Here is a 17,480-nt window from a genome sequence, read left to right as displayed (position 1 = left end):
CTTTAAGAATCCCTCCTACTCTGCACTCATTACCTTATTATTGTTTAATTGTAAAGTGCAGCGGAATATGTTGGCGCCATATAAATAAAGATTAATATTATTACCACCTGCATTAATTGCACAAATCTCTCCATTCTTTGTAGGTGGGAAAACTTGCAAAATCAGCAGTGTATCAAATATTTTCCCCACTGTATTGTACTTCATGATAGAGGTATACTTTCTTCAGTATGACTTGTGTGTATTTATGGAAAAATTTGAAAAAATATAGAACATTTTTCAGTTTTCAAACTTTTATTTTTTTAATTCCCTTAAATCAGAGAGTCATGTTACACAAACTAGTTAAAGCAATGACATTTCCCACATGTCTACATCAGCGCAATTTTTGAAACATAATATACATATTTTTTTAACAATTCTTTAACAGATTTTTTTAAAGATAACAGTAAACATATGAACAGACAACAGTTTCAATATAGTACCGAAGATGCATCATGTCGAACGCAAGTGATAATGTCGGTACGAGGTATTTGCGTTACATCAAACGTCGACATAAAACAAATTGGATAGTATAAACAGTGTAATCACTACACAGTAACTATAAACTACAAACCGTAAAAAGAAAAAAAGAGGGGAATCAGGCAACAGGCGTTGGTAGCGAAAATAACTAGAGAATTTTGCGGAGTCAAAAATCTGACCATATGAAAAGGCAAACTGCAGGACTATCAAAGCTAGTAGTGTGTAGCATAGATGTATTGTATGTATCTATAGACCTTGTATATAGACAGGAAAAATTTAATCACAACATTGGGTGACAGAAGGGGAAGTAGGAGCTACAAGGATGCAAGAGAGGCAGTGGGAAAGGCATAGCGTAAAGGACGTCAGGCTCGACCACTGCATCAGGATAGGTGGAAAAGCTACAGATAACGGGCAGCTAACAAAATGGACTCATCGAAAGATAGGGAAGAGTTCAGTGGGGGATTGATATTCCCAATGAAAGGGGAGTTCTCAGCCTCTGGGACTTTTTAGTCCAAGGTTGCCAGATTTTGTGGAATTGTGAGTGTGTATGAGTTTCCCAGCTAGATAACTCTTCTAGTCTCTGGATATCATTAACTTTATTAACCCATTCGTTCAGAGTTGAAGGGGAGGGTTGCTTCCCTTGTAGTGGTATCAAATGCTTAGCAACTCACAATAGTAGTGGAACCAAGTTACAGTGCCTTGCAAAAGTATTTGGCTCCCTGGAACTTTTCAACCTTTTCCCACATATCAAACATAAAGATACCAAATGTTAATTTTTGGTGAAGAATCAACAAGTGGGACACAATTGTGAAGATGAACAAAATTTATTGGTTATTTTAAATTTTTGTGGAAATACAAAAACTGAAAAGTGGGGCGTGCAATATTATTCGGCCTCTTTAACTTAATACTTTATGCTTTGTTTCTGGCTCCACTTCATCTCCTCTTCCTCTCGCTGTTGGGGTACCTCAGGGCTCAGTCCTTGGCCCCCTTCTCTTCTCTCTCTACACGGCCCCAATTGGACAGACCATCAGCAGATTTGGCTTTCAGTACCATCTTTATGCTGATGACACACAACTGTACACATCATCCCCTGACCTTACCTCCGCTGTACTACAGAACGCCACTGACTGTCTGTCTGCAGTCTCCAACATCATGTCTGCTCTCTATCTGAAACTCAACCTCTCCAAAACTGAACTTCTGCTCCCACCATCTACCAACCTCCCTAAATCTGACATTTCCCTCTCTGTGGGTGGCACCATAATAACACCCTGACAGCAGGCGTGCTGTCTGGGTGTTATGTTTGACTCCGATCTCTCCTTCACCTCCCTTATACAATCTCTTGCCCGCTCGTGCCGCTTACACCTAAACATCTCTAGAATCCGCCCTTTTCTCACCATGGAAACAACAAAAACTCACTGTCGCCCTGATCCACTCCCGCCTGGACTACTGTAATGCTCTATTAATTGGCCTCCCTCTCACTCTACTCTCCCCTCTCCAGTCTATCCTTAATGCAGCAGCCAGGGTTGTCCATCTGGCTAATCGTTACTCAGACGCGTCCGCTCTTCGCCAGTCGTTACACTGGCTGCCAATTCATTACAGGGTACAATTCAAAGTACTTGTTCTCACCCACAAAGCTCTCCACAGTGTGGCACCCCTTTACATCTCCTCCCTCATTTCTGTCTATCGGCCTAACCGACCGCTACGCTCTGCAAATGACTTTCGACTAACTTCTGCCCTAATCCGTACCTCCCACTCCTGACTCCAAGACTTCTCCCGTGCTGCGCCAATTCTCTGGAATGCTCTACCCTAAGATATTAGGACCATCCACAATTTGCATAGTTTTAGGCGCTCGCTCAAAACACATTTGTTCAGAGCGGCCTATCACATTCAGTAATCAAAGTCATGTTATGTTTGTGTGTGTGTGTAGCCCATTCACTATCTCCATCTAACCCCCACCCCCTGAAGATGACTGGACCATCATTGTAAATACATCACTGTAAATACAAACCTGTGCTTTGTATCTCCCCCACCTCATTGTAGATTGTAAGCTCCCACGAGCAGGGTCGTCTTATTTCGCTTTAATTATTGTATTGTTAACGTTGTTACTTATGACTGTTGTGTTTGAAACTGTTCAACTGTAAAGCGCTGCGGAATATCTTGGCGCTATATAAATAAAGATTATTATTATGCCACCTTTTGCTGCGATTACAGCTGCAAGTCACTTGGGGTATGTCTCTATCAGTTTTGTACATCGAGAGACTGAAATTCTTGCCCATTCTTCCTTGGCAAACAGCTCGAGCTCAGGTTGGATGGGGATCGTTTGTGAACAGTAGTTTTCAGCTCTTTCCACAGATTCTCGATTGGATTCAGGTCTGGACTTTGACTCGGCCATTCTAACACCTGGATACGTTTATTTGTGAACCATTCCATTGTAGATTTTGCTTTATTTTTGGGATCATTGTCTTGTTGGAAGACAAATCTCTGTCCCAGTCTCAGGTCTTTTGCAGACTCCAACAGGTTTTCTTCAAGAATGGTCCTGTATTTGGCTCCATCCATCTTCCCATCAATTTTAACCATCTTCCCTGTCCCTGCTGAAGAAAAGCAGGGCCAAACCATGCTGCCACCACCACGTTTGACAGTGGGGATGGTGTTCAGGGTGATGAGCTGTGGTGCCTTTACGCCAAACATATCGTTTGGCATTGTAGCCAAAAAGTTCAATTTTGGTTTCATCTGACCAGAGCACCTTCTTCCACATGTTTGGTGTGTCTACCAGGTGGCTTGTTGCAAACTTTAAACACTTTTTATGGAAATCTTTGAGAAAAGGCTTTCTATTTGCCACTCTTCCATAAAGGCTAGATTTGTGCAGTGTACGACTGATTGTTGTCCTATGGACAGACTGTCCCACCTCAGCTGTAGATCTCTGCAGTTCATCCAGAGTGATCATAGGCCTCTTGGCTGCATCTCTGATCAGTCTTCTTGTTTGAGATGAAAGATCAAACAAAGCCTGCAGACAGTACTAGCTGCCTGAGAACCAATTGGCCAGGTACTTAACCCCATGGCTGAAAGGCAAAGCTCTGGAGGCCTTTGCTTCTCTCCCTCCAGAACAAGATGGAAATTATGAGGCCATCAAACAAGCCCTGAAGAAGTACCAACTAACCCCTGAGGTATACCGCAAGAAGTTCTGGAACCTCCAACATGGCCCACACGACAGTTATAGCGATGTGGTGCAAGGACTCGACCCACTTTGACAAGTGGATCCAAGGACTGTCAGAGACCATCTTTGAGCAGCTGAGGGACCTGATGATCAAAGACCAGTTTCTACATCTTTGCCCAGCTGAGGTGCGACAGTTCGTGATGGACCGAGAGCCAAAGTATGCGGACAAACCGGCGCACATCGCTGACACCTATGAGGCCAACCGGAAACCAGAGATGTGGAAGCCAGTCACCACCAGCTGGAAAGGGGGTAAGCCTGCAACCAACCCCAGTGTCCCTGCCAGCCGACACACCGGTGGCCCTGTCCCATTTTCCAATGCCAGGCCTACACATCAGGCCCTCGCCAGTGTTTTTCCTGCAAACGGACTGGACATATCAGCGCCACCTGTCCGGAGAATCAGAAGAATCCCCCAGTCAAGGCCTCCAGGCCTAAAGCAGCCATTCTTCTGGTGGGTGGGGTGGTTGGGAAGGTCGATGATGATGTGCAGCATGTCCGCATGGGGGCCCATCTTGATACAGGCCTCAAGGACACCGGGGCTGAACGAACCCTCATCCGACCCGAACTGGCAGCCCCTGAAAACATTCCGGGGAAAACCCTGACTGTCACTGGTATTGGGGGTGTCCACTGTCCCTTGCCGATTGCCTAGGTTTTTATTGATTGGGGTGAAGGAAGTGGGGTTGACTGAAAACTTGCCCACCGACGTTTTATTGGGGACTGATTTGGGGAGGCTGGTTGCATATTACGTCCCTGACACCCTTCCCCAATCTGATAATAAGGGTGATGCTAATGCTGCAGATGATGATGGGAAACTGTATGTGTTACCTGACAATGCTTTACCGAGTAATGATGTATCTGATAATCATTTTTCCCCTAGTGATGATGGTGATAGTGATGTAAATGTGCAGGCTGTATATGCTAACCTTTTTTCTGAAAAGGTTGATGTGTCCACAGGTGCAGGAATGCTCAACCACGTCACTCTTCAGGGTGAGATGGCTGAGGAACCCCTAACAGGAGCAAGCGATGGTGCTAAAGGAAATGGGGAGGTGCATGGGAACTGTGAGGAAGGTGAGGCCGTGCACCTGACCAATGCCACTGAGGAAGGTAACTGGCCCATAAATAGCACTGCTCCTGAAGTGGGGGTGGATGGGGAGGTAGTACCCATAGCAGCGCCGGCTGATGGGTCTGTGGAAAACTCCAGGGAGAGAGCCTATGTAGCCGCTGTCACCCGCAGTCAGGGTGCCCGGAACGCAGGTAACGCCCTACCTTTGGACCCTCCTCTGTCAGAGGGTTGACTGAAACAGATGGACCCTGAGCAGGTCCCAGTGGGTTCCCGTGAGGAAGGAACCTTGACGTCACTAGTGGCTGCCTCCAGCCAGGAGTTCCAGGCTGCTCTGCACTCAGATGTAAGCCTGGAGAACTTGAGATGCTTCGCCAAAACGCCCACCTCCGTGACTGATAAGGAGAGGGTGTTCTGGGACCGAGAAAGGTACCTGGAGAATCTCAAAAGGAGTGGTTGAGGGAAAGAGCTGGTCGTCCCCTATCAATTCAGGGGTGAGCTGTTGCGGATTGACCATGAGATTCCACTTGCTGGACCCTTGGGGATCAGCAAAACTAAGGCCCGGCTGTCTCAACACTCCTGTTGGCCCAAGATGGGGACAGACGTAGCAAACTACTGCCGCTACTGTATCACCTGCCAAAGAGTGGGGAAAGCGGGGCCTGCTCTTAAGGCTCCCCTGATCCCTTTGCCAGTGATAGAGGAGCCTTTCCAGAAGATCGCGGTGGACATTGTGGGCCCGTTGGCCATCACCAGCAGCTCTGGAAAGCAATACGTCCTCACCGTGGTAGACTATGCTACCCGGTACCTGGAGGCAGTGGCTCTGTCCTCAACTAGGGTGGATAAGGTGGCGGATGCACTGTTGGCCATCTTTTCATGGGTAGGATTTCCCAGGGAGATGCTTACTGATCAAGGGACCCAATTCATGTATCGTCTAATGGAGGCTCTCAGTAAGAAAATACAGGTGAAGCATCTGGTATCGAGTGCATATCACCCACAGACCAATGGCTTGTTTGAGCATTTCAACGGTACCCTCAAACAGATGCTACACAAGCTGGCTGAGCCCCAAGGGCGTGACTGGGAGCGGTACCTCCCACACCTGCTATTCGCTTACCAAGAGGTTCCACAGGCCTCAATGGGGTTCTCCCTCTTAAAGCTCCTGTATGGCAGGCGAGTCCGGGGACCCCTTGGGTTGGTAAGGGAATTCTGAGATGTGCCGAACCCTTCTGAAGTGTCCATAGTGGAGTGTGATGCGCTTACGCGACAAAATGCAGACCTTGACGCAGTTGGTGCATGACAACATGACGCAGGCTCAGGCTGACCAGAAGCCCTGGTACGACCAGAACGCCTAGGAGCGTACCTACCAGGTGGGTCAAAAGATGTGGGTGCTGGTCCCTGCTCCAAAAGATAAGATTCAGGCAGCCTGGGAAGGCTTCCACCGACAGCTCAACCCAGTCACCTACGCGGTCACGCTTGACCCTTTTTCGGGGTAGGCAAAAGGCCTTTCACGTCAATATGATGAAGGCTCATCATGAACGTGAAGCCTGCGTCCTACCGGTCTGCAACCTTCCCGGGGACGGGAAGGAAGACTCCCTCCTGGACATGCTGTCCCAAGCCAAGGCTGGTGGGTCCATCGAGGACGCGGAGCTAAGCGCCTTGTTAACCGAACCCCAGAGGTCGCAACTGCGGACCACACTGGAATCCTTCCGGGCCGTGTTCTCAAACCGACCAGGAAGGACTGATTTAGCGGTCCACGAAGTGGACACCGGGAAACATGCCCCACTATAGTGAACACCCTATTGGATCTCTGACGAGGTGCAGCAGGTTATGCACCAGTAGATCGATGAGATGTTACAGCTGGAGGTGATTCAATGGTCCAAAAGCGTGTGGGCCTCACCTGTAGTTCTTTCAAAGAACGTTTGGACCACCCAGTTTTGCATGGACTACAGGGGGCTCAACGCCATCACAGCTTCTGATGCGCACCCAATGCCGCGCATCGAGGAGCTGCTTGAGTGGTTAGCTGGTGCCAAATATCTCTCCATAATGGATCTGAGTCGGGGATACTGGCAGATTCCCCTGAGCCCCCAGGCGCAGGAGAAGTCGGCCTTTATCACCCCTTTCGGACTGTACGAGTCCACAGTCATGCCCTTCTGCATGAAAAATTCCCCTACCACTTTCCAGCGGATGGTCAACCACCTGCTTCAGGGACTGGAGAAGTACGCGGTGGCGTACCTGGATGACAATACCGTCTTCAGTTCCTCCTTGGAGGAAAACCTTCAGCATCTCCAGGAGGTGCTCAGGCGGGTCCAAGAAGCAGGTCTGACCATCAACCTGAGAAAGTGCCAGCTGGGCATGAGAGGTCCACTACCTGAGGCACTGGGTGGAAACTCCATGAGACCAGAGCCTGGGAAAGTGGACACGATCGTGTCCTGGTCCACCCCCAGGACCAAGAATCAGGTGATGTCCTTCTTGGGCACTGCAGGGTACTATAGGCGCTTTGTTCAGAACTATAGCAGCTTTGCAAAGCCCTTGACAGACCTCACCAAGAGGAGGCTACCCCAAACAGTCCACTGGACAGACGGCTGTGAGGTGGCCTTCCGGGCTTTGAAAACAGCCCTGTGCAACTCTCCAGTGTTAAAAGCAGTCGAGAGCAGTCGGCCGGTCCTGTTACAAACCGACGCCAGTGACTTTGGCCTCGGTGCTGTGCTCAGCCAAGTCGACTCGGGGAACCAAGAGCACCCCGTGTTTTACCTGATCAGGAAGCTTCTGCCAAGGGAAGTGGCCTATTCCACCTTCAAGAAGGAGTGCCTGCCTATTCCACCATCAAGAAGGAGTGCCTGACCATAGTCTGGGCACTGCAACATTTGCAGCCCTACCTGTACTGATGCACATTCACCGTGGTGACCAACCACCACCCCCTGAGCTGGCTGCACACCGTATTTAAACTTTTCTTAATGTTTTTATATTTAGATAACTATAAGTGTTAAGGTTATTTGAGTAAAAAAAAAATCAGTTATATTCTTGACAGATGGTCGTACCAGCAGCTCCCAAATCCAAAAAAGTATTGCACAAGACCCATATGAAGAACATGCCAACATCTCAGTCATGGATCCTTTTAAAGTACAATGTCCTAATTCATCACAGACTGTTAAAGCAAATAAGAGTTACAGAAGAAGTCTGGAAAATAAAAAAGCTCCCACACGGAAGAAGCCATTTTCATGTTCAGAATGCGGGAAGGCTATGTGCACACGTACCGGAACTCTCGCGGAAATTACCGCGAGAATTCCGGAATTCCATTCCGCGGGAAAATCGCATTTTAAATTCCCGCGATTTTCCCGTGGAAAAACTAGCATTTTGCAAGCATATTTAGCTTGCAAAATGCTAGCGTTTTCCAAGTGATCTGTAGCATCGCTTGGAGAACTGATTGACAGGTTGGTCACACTCGTCAAACACAGTGTTTGACGAGTGTGACCAACTTTTTACTACTGAGGCTGCCTATGCGGCATCAGTAGTAAAAGATAGAATGTAAAAAAAATAGTGTTATTCTTACCTTCCGGCATCCCACGCATCCGTTCCCAGTAATCCTTTGCGAAAATGCCCGCGATGACGTCCGTTCTCGCGGGATCGCGATGTCTCGCGGTAATCCGCGATGACGTCGCGCGAATGACCGCGAGACTTCGCGATCCCGCGAGAACGGACGCCATCGCGGGCATTTTCGCAAAGGCTTACTGGGAACGGATGCGTGGAGAGAGGCGGGAAGGCTGCGCGGGACGCCGGAAGGTAAGAATAACAATATTTATTTTAAATTCTATTTTTTACAGGGATATGGTACCCAAAGCCCGGAGGACAGTCTCTCCTCCGGACCGTGGGTACCATCCGCAAATGTTCTGCTTACTTTCCGCATGGTGTGCACAGCCACATGCGGGAAGTAAGCGGAACAATGCATTCCTATGGGTGCGGGATTGCCGTGATTCCGCAAATTAATGAGCATGCTGCGTTTTTTACCGCGAAGCGACTCCACCGCGGTAAAAACCGCAGCATTAGCACAGCATTGCGGAATCCCATAGGAATGCATGGGATGCTTATTTTTCGCGTTTTCGCGGCAAAATCGCGCGGTTAAAACCGCCGCGGAAACGTGAAAAAAACGCCACGTGTGAACTCAGCCGAAATGTTTCACAGACAAATAAACTTGCTGCACATGAGAGAATTTACACAGGAGAGAAGCCATTTTCATGTTCAGAATGTGGGAAGTTTTACAGTTAAATCATCTCTTGTTAAACATGAGAGAATTCACACTGGAGAGAAGCCATTTTCATGTCCTGAATGTGGAATATTTTTTGTACTTAAGTCTCAACTTGTTAGACATCAGAGAACTCACATTGGGAAGAAGGCAATGTAATCAAACCTAATTTTTTAAATCTGACATGTCACTCTTTGCAGTAATAATGATGAAATGTCTCATCCCAGTTATTCTGAAAATATTTTTTTCCTTATGTTTTGCTTTATTTTGGGAATAAATGTAATAAATAAAAATTAGCAAAATTCCGCTTTGAATGTTTATACTTGTAAACCGTATAGTTATACTACATATAAAAACTTACAAAAACATTTATCGTATATGCGTGAGTAAATGTCAACCCGAGGCAACTAATTTTGCCACGGAAAACTGGGTAAGCTTATTGACTCGAGTATAAGCCGGGTATGCATTGTCCCCTCATCCCTGTCCTGCTATGCGTGGCTCCCCCATCCTTTTCTGGTATATGGCTCCTCCTGTCCTGGTATGTGTGGCTCCCCCTGTTGTATGTATGGCTCCCCCGATCCCGCATGGCTTGGCTCCCCTCCCCGGTCCCATCGTGCATGGCTCGGCTCCCCTCCCCGGTCCCATCGTGCATGGCTCGGCTCCCCTCCCCGGTCCCATCGTGCATGGCTTGTCTCCCCCCTCCCCCGATCCCATCGTGTATGGTTCGGCTCCCCCTCCTCGTCCTACTCGCCCTTCTGGCGCCGTTGCTGGATCTCCATCCTTGCATCTCCGTTGTCCGGGCGCTGGCATCTTTTTCTTGTGCTGAGTGGTCACGTGGTACTGCTCATTAAGATAATGAATATGTGCTTCACGCCTATGGGAGTGGAGACGCATGCATATTCATTACCTTAATGAGCGGTACCAAGCGACCGCTGAACACAGAAAGAAGCTGCTGGCCCCGGGGCATGGGTGATGCAGGGACTTGCAGAGACCGTGCCAGGAGGATGAGTATGATGTCACAGCTGCCGGCTCCTGGCTTTCTCCCCCCGGCTTTCTGGACAGTGACTCTTGTGTAGGCCGAGGGGGGGGCATTTACAGACCCCAAAAAAGTGCTGAAAATTTCGGCGTATATACGGTACCTTATGTCTTCCGTGTCAGTAATATTTCAAACATCCTTTTATTTTGTTTGAAGGGTTAAAAGTTTAGTTGTTATGTAATTCTTCATTATTTTAGGGCAATGTGCAGGACTCGTTTTTTTTAGGGACCTATTCAGTTTTGAAGTGACTTTGAGGGGCTAATACGTTGGGGATTCCTCTTAAAGGGATAATATTTTAACCTTTTCACCCACATGCCTGTTTTCACCTTACTGACCAGAACATTTTTTTTCAATTCTGACCAGTGTCACTGTATGAGGTAATAACTCTGGAATCAGGGCCAGTTTTAGACAAATTGGGACCCAAGGCAAAATTCAAGGTGAGGCCCCCATGTCCATATAAAGCACGTACATATTACACCGATATCAGTGTCACCAGTGTTTTCAATCAGTGTGTCGTCCATGTGCCATCCGTGTTTTTCCATTGTGGATAATGGAAATGAAATTACAAAGCTTCTCATATACCGTATTTTTCGGACTATAAGACGCACCCAGGTTTTAGAGGTGGAAAATAGGGGAAAAATATGTTTGAACCAAAAAAAGTGGTAAAATATTTAATAACATAAATAACATACTATTATATGTGGTGTTAATATATATGATATGTTCAAACAATGTAAAAAACATATAGCCAGCTCACCATAAAGGAGTTCCTCTTAATGCAATAGTCGGTGTTCACCTTATATTCTGCACGGATCCAGGCAGGGAGTATGCCCCAACAAATAGGAATATAAGAGAATTGGGATCCAGCAAAAAGATGAAAGTTCACCAGAATTATAAAATCTTCTTCTTTATTTATCCATCAATACATATAAAAAATAGATGAGGAACTCCAAACAATTGGTAACATTCCAGCAAGGGACTACATGTTTCGGCACTATGTGCCTTCTTCACGGTCCTATTTGAACTGAGCTCCAACACTGGCAATATATCCTCCTTTGTGGAACATATTCAAATGACCCTTAATTAAAAGCAGTGAAACAAACCAGTTAAAAACACCTGAGTAAATGGTAGAAACTCAGTTCAAGAATATTGCTGGAAAAATACATATATTGATGTATATATAGGGGTGGTGATTATAAAAGTAAAATCCTCTCTAGAGAAAGTAGGTGGATCTTTTTATTAGAGACTAGAGTTCCTGACGGATTGAACAGTAGAATGGATCTTATCACACAATATTAAGTAAGAAAATATCAAAAAAATTTTTTTTTTTTTTTTTTTTATAGAATGCTTACATTAGTTTCTAAAAATTATATCTTTATCTTAAACCTACTCCAATATATTATTCTTTTGAGAGTCATATTTGTGATGGTCTCTGATACTTAGATCGTGCCTACTACATGATGCATTTTTTCATATATGTTTATATAAAAATTTCTTTATTTTTGCGGCAGTTATTCCATATCACTGTTGATTTATTTCTTAATGTTTATATCATTGGTCTATGTATAAAATATGTTCAATATATGTATTTTTCCAGCAATATTCTTGAACTGAGTTTCTACCATTTACTCAGGTGTTTTTAACTGGTTTGTTTCACTGCTTTTAATTAAGGGTCATTTGAATATGTTCCACAAAGGAGGATATATTGCCAGTGTTGGAGCTCAGTTCAAATAAGACCGTGAAGAAGGCACATAGTGCCGAAACATGTAGTCCCTTGCTGGAATGTTACCAATTGTTTGGAGTTCCTCATCTATTTTTATATGTATTGATGGATAAATAAAGAAGATTTTATAATTCTGGTGAACTTTCATCTTTTTGCTGGATCCCAATTCTCTTATATTCCTATATATATATTATGTTATTATGTTGGGAGCTACAGGTAGAAGATGGTGCTGCGGGACTAGTGTGTTGTCTGTAAAGTACTGTATGAAGACGCTGGAGGGTGAGTATAAGAATGGGGGCACAGGGCTTATATTTAAAGCACCACTGAAAAATAACACTGGCGTGCTGCTTTAATATTCCATGGGAAAACTATAACTCCCAGCATGTCCTGCAGATCCTATGGCATGCTGGGAGTTATAGTTCACCACGGGATGTCAGAGTGATTTTTATGTGCTGCAATTACTAACCTTAATTCATTCTTGTACAGGCTGCTGCTCACTGTGCTCAGTGCAGGTCCTGCAGCTAGCCAGCCACGCTATGGTGAGGTAATGCAGCATCCCATGGCCGCACAGTGCCCTCTTATGAACTCATCACAGGTCATGTAAGAGGAAGCTACACTGTTTGTAGTGCGGTGTGTCTGCAGGACCTGTGATGACATCATGAAGAGGCAGGGCTTTGTGTGGTCATGTGATGCTCCAGCCCGCCCTCTTCATGACTTCACCACAGGTCCACAGCCTGGGCTGTGCTGCCTGTCAGGTATGTGGCGATCCCTCCTGCTGCCCTCTGCTCCTGCCCCCTCCACCACCTGACACACATCTCCCCAGCTGCTGCAGGAATCGGCGCTGGAGAAACCATGTGGGTCTGTCCTTTGCTGCTCCCCGCTCAGCTGACAGGAGAGCAGGGAAGCGGCTCATGAATATTCACTTCACTTTAAGTATTGGGACCACATGGTTTCCCCAGCGGCTGGATTCCTGCAGCAGGCAACATTTTCCTGCCATCTGTGATCCCAGTGCGGTCTCACTCCACCGCTGCCCCCTCCCCACATGCTGCATTCCGACCATAAGACGCACCCACACTTTCCTCCCAAATTTGGAGGAAAAAAGTGCGTCTTATGGTCAGAAAAATACGGTACTTTCCATGTTAAACGATACGATACACTTTATTGATCCCGAGGGAAATGATGGTATCACAGCAGCATTACAAACAAAACATTACGAACGGCATTACTACATTACAATACAAACAGCATTACATAGAGTAATTACTAGACACAGATCCTGCAGGTGACTAACCACAATACATAACAAAGGTGCACATTGCATTACATTAGTGCGCCGGCCCTAGGTCATAGCCATCTTTCACCCTTAGTGAATTGTTATACATCCCCATAGCAGTAGGCACGGACAGCACATGTACAGCACACGGACGGCATGTTTACACGGACCCATAGACTTGTATTGGCGTTTGTCATCTGTACTGCTGGAAAAACACGGACATGAGTGCAGCACTGTAGGTCAAATAGAGGACACGTGGCATCTGTGAAAAACATGATAGGTCGTGTGAAGGGGGCTGTACAGTCACATAATAGAAAACAGCAGAATTGCCGTCTTTTTCTACATCCTACCTCACAAACAGCAAAATAAAAAACGATTAAAAAAAAGTCCTACATGTCCCTCAAAATACTCTGCTAAATCCCCTCTGGCTCCGTGGCTGATGGGTTCAGGGTCCCTGATGGTTATTATTCACTTTGCAGCTATAATATAAGGTGAAGCCACAAGATGACTGCAGCCTAATGCTAAGGCTGACTGAGACCCCTGGAGCCACAAGACCCCTGTAGCCTAGTGCCAAGACTGACAGAGACCCCCAGAGCCACAAGACCCCTGTAACCTAGTGCTAAGACTGACAGAGACCCCCGGAGCCACAAGACCCCTGTAGCCTAGTGCTAAGACTGACTGAGACCCCCTGAGCCACAAGACCCCTGTAGCCTAGTGCTAAGACTGACTGAGACCCCCGGAGCCACAAGACCCCTGTAGCCTAGTGCTAAGACTGGCGGAAACCCCCAGAGCATCAATGCTGGAGCCGTGGGGGATTTATCATTTCATGCTAATTATTTTTACATTCTCAGAAAACCCCTGTAGTGTCTGTTCACACCCACCATTTTTGCTGCGGATTCATCTATAGTGGTGGCAGGAAATATTCAGCATTTTTGCAGCCTTTTCACTTGCATTTTTGTGTCCCATTCATTTGAATAAGGAAAAAAACCTCGCAGAAACACTGAAGGACGATAGCAACAGATTTATAAGAAGAAAAAAAAAACTTCTGCCCGGGGTCCGTGTCTGCCCGGTGTCTGTGTCTGCCCGGTGTCTGTGTCTGCCCGGTGTCTGTGTCTGGCCGGGATCCGTGTCTGCCCGGTGTCTGTGTCTGGCCGGGGTCCGTGTCTGGCCGGGGTCCGTGTCTGCCCAGTGTCAGTGTCTGGCCGGGATCCGTGTCTGCCCGGTGTCTGTGTCTGGCCGGGGTCCGTGTCTGGCCGGGGTCCGTGTCTGCCCGGTGTCCGTGTCTGCCCGGTGTCCGTGTCTGGCCGGGGTCTGTGTCTGCCCGGGGTCCGTGTCTGCCCGGGGTCCGTGTCTGCCCGGGGTCCGTGTCTGGCTGCTGCATCAGGATAGTGCGGAATAGTATAGTAGACTGCACTATTCCACACAATAGGATATTAAGCTCTGTTCACCCTGTGCTTCTGCAGTGCGTCCGGGGGCTCTACCTGAATCCCCCTAAAATAGGATTCACATAAATCCCCAAGGGGGCCACAGATGGCACTGACACCAGCAGAGGTCAAATTAATTTGTTTTTGTTTTTTTCAAAAATTGACTGATTCATTTTCTTAGGCCAGGTGCACACAATCAGCAATTGGCAGCACTTTGGATGTAGCACATGTCCGCTGCTGGCTATTGAATGCAGATGACTCCACATGTGATCACTGAACCGTGCGGATTCACCGCGTCCAATACATTATACGGGTGAGATTTATCGCGTCTCCGCAAGATAGACATGTTGCATGTCCGTCTCTGCGGATGAGCCGCGAGTGTCTGTGGATGCATAGTGGGCATGGTATTTCTCGAGATGCCATCCACTATGCTGTAACATCTGGACTCTGCACAAAAGTACAGAGCATCCAACCCGCAGCGATTACTGATCGTGTGCACCTATCCTCAGAGTCTGTTTTTTGATCTAAAAGTGTCCACTTTTCTGTGTCTCTTGGAACACACGGACACGTTCAGAAGAAAACCCATCACATGTGAAATTCATGTGAACTCCACTCCTGTCATTGCAACCTATGGTTCTTCTATACAGAATTCAGGCAGAATGCACTGGGAGCAGTAAAGAAAGACAGTGTGAACAGACCCTAATGTAAAACACAGGCATTAGACATAAACTACTGATCCCTATTATGACGACACTAGAGTTAAAGAACTATATATGCAGCACATATACACAGATATACACTATACATGTACACACATTATATATTCTTTATAAATATAGAGACATACACTACATATTGTATATACAGTATACGGACACATACAGTGTGTACAAGGACAAATATAAGGTATATACACAGAAACATTCAGTTTATATACAGTATGCTCACACATATACACTTTATACATATATTTCACAATATACTGCACACATGCAGTATACATATGTAATATGCAAAAGAAATGGAGTAAAGCCAGCTCACCTGTTGTGGCGTGTTGTCAGCACGGACTGCTTGAACGCAATATAGAAAAAGGAAAAGTCCAGCTGATAAAAAAGGCTATTGAAAAAATTCAAGTTAAGATCAGCATCCCGCAGACAATTAGCGGTAACGCAGCTACGCGTTTCGAACACTGCATGTGTTCTTTGTCAAAGCTTGTCATAGCTGTCATGATACCATACCAGTGCTGGGTGACCGGCACTTCTGGGGTTAATGTTCTGATCTCATTTCAGACTCTCACCTGCACACCTGGGACCTATTATGGTGACCTCTCATTGGTTCTGGGGAGGCTTATAGCCTCAGGAAGCTCCCATCCCTGTCAGTTATACTTTCGCCCTTGGCATTGTGTGGTGACCCCTGAGTGTGTTAGTTCTGTGTTCTGGTTGCATGATTCTCTGTGTATGACTCGGTCTGTTCTCTGGATATCGCCTTGGATTCTGCCTGGTACCTCCTACGTCTGTTTGGTTTTGATCTCTGCTTGGCCCTGACTATCCGCTCTGTCTCCTCCCTGGTACTGTACTGATATCTTGTGTATGACCTTTGGCTTTGTCTGACCTCCCGTCTGTTTATCAATCCTGTACCTCGCTGGTCTGTACTGTGCATGACCTCTGCTTTGCCTGACTCTGAGTTCTCTAGCTTCTCTGAAAGCAGGACGCTAAGCCCCGCCCCCATGCAGTCACATGACCGTTCACATGACCATAGGTCCATAGGTCCTGTGCATCGGTACTTTCTGGCTGTACCTGACCCCGGTACCCCTACATTGCGGGGGAGTCCCTGCTCAGCGGAGGCTGCATGCCGGCGCTGACAGGATCCTGACACTCAGGACACGCACACTGGCTCAGTGTGCAAGTACAGTGCGGCGTTCCTGACATTATAACTGACCATTGCAGTTTGTTTTTTTTCCTCTAGAGAAAAAAAAAAAAGTGTGTTATCCTCATGGATCCCATACAAGCTTTGGCTGATCAGGTCAAGCACCTGACCCAAATGTTCCACAAACTTAATGTGGAACAGCGCACGATGGCCCAGACCCAGCAACAGTTGGTGGATACTGTGCAGGGGGCTGTCGCTACAGGGGCTTCTAGTGCTGGGGATAGAGATGTGTCATTGGCATTCCCAGAATCTCCGGTTAAATTGCCCGACCTTTTCTCAGGGGATAAAAAGGAGTTCAGGTCTTTCAGAGAAGGATGCAAGCTTTTTTTTCTCTGAGGCCCCGCTCTTCCAGGGATGAGTTCCAGAGGGTGGGGGTCATTATTTCCCTACTTCGGGGGGCTCCACAGGCATGGGCTTTCTCTCTCTCTTCCTCTGCTCCTGAACGTATGTCAGTGAATGCATTCTTTGAGGCCCTCGGGCACATTTATGATGAACCTGACCGAGTGCGATTGGCAGAGGACATGTTGATGAGTGTCTGTCAGGGGAAACACTCAGCTGAGTGGTTTTGTTCTGAATTCCGCCGCTGGGCCGCAGAGGTCTCCTGGAGCGACGCCGCACTCCGAGGACTCTTTCGCAGAGGCTTGTCCGAGCGGCTGCAGGATGCCTTGGCGTTACATCCCCCACCTAACTCTCTCGAGCACGCCATGACCCAGGCCGTCCGGATGGACCGCAGGCTGCGGGCCAGAGGGGTGATGCAGGTGGAAACTCCATTATTCCCCAGTAGAAAAAAGACTGCCCCAGAGCCCATGGATGTAGGCGCCCTCTCCCTGAAGATACGGAGAGGAAACGCCGGAAGGACAAGCAGTTATGCTTTTACTGCGGTAAAACGGGACATTGGAAAAGAGAGTGTCCTGATTTCCCGTCTTCAAACCCGGTTGGCGGGAAACGACTAGGTCTGGGTAGTCAACGGGGAGACTACTCAGACCCTCAGGTACCATTTTCCTCGTTTTCTAAAGTGTTACTGCCTGTGGAACTGTTTGTGGACGGTAGTTCTTTTTCCTCTACAGCCTTCGT

The sequence above is a fragment of the Dendrobates tinctorius genome, unplaced genomic scaffold (assembly GCF_039654945.1).
Source record: "Dendrobates tinctorius isolate UK_male_01 unplaced genomic scaffold, ASM3965494v1 ptg000129l, whole genome shotgun sequence".
NCBI classification, from domain to species: Eukaryota; Metazoa; Chordata; class Amphibia; order Anura; family Dendrobatidae; genus Dendrobates; species Dendrobates tinctorius.
This window is presented reverse-complemented; position numbering follows the sequence as displayed.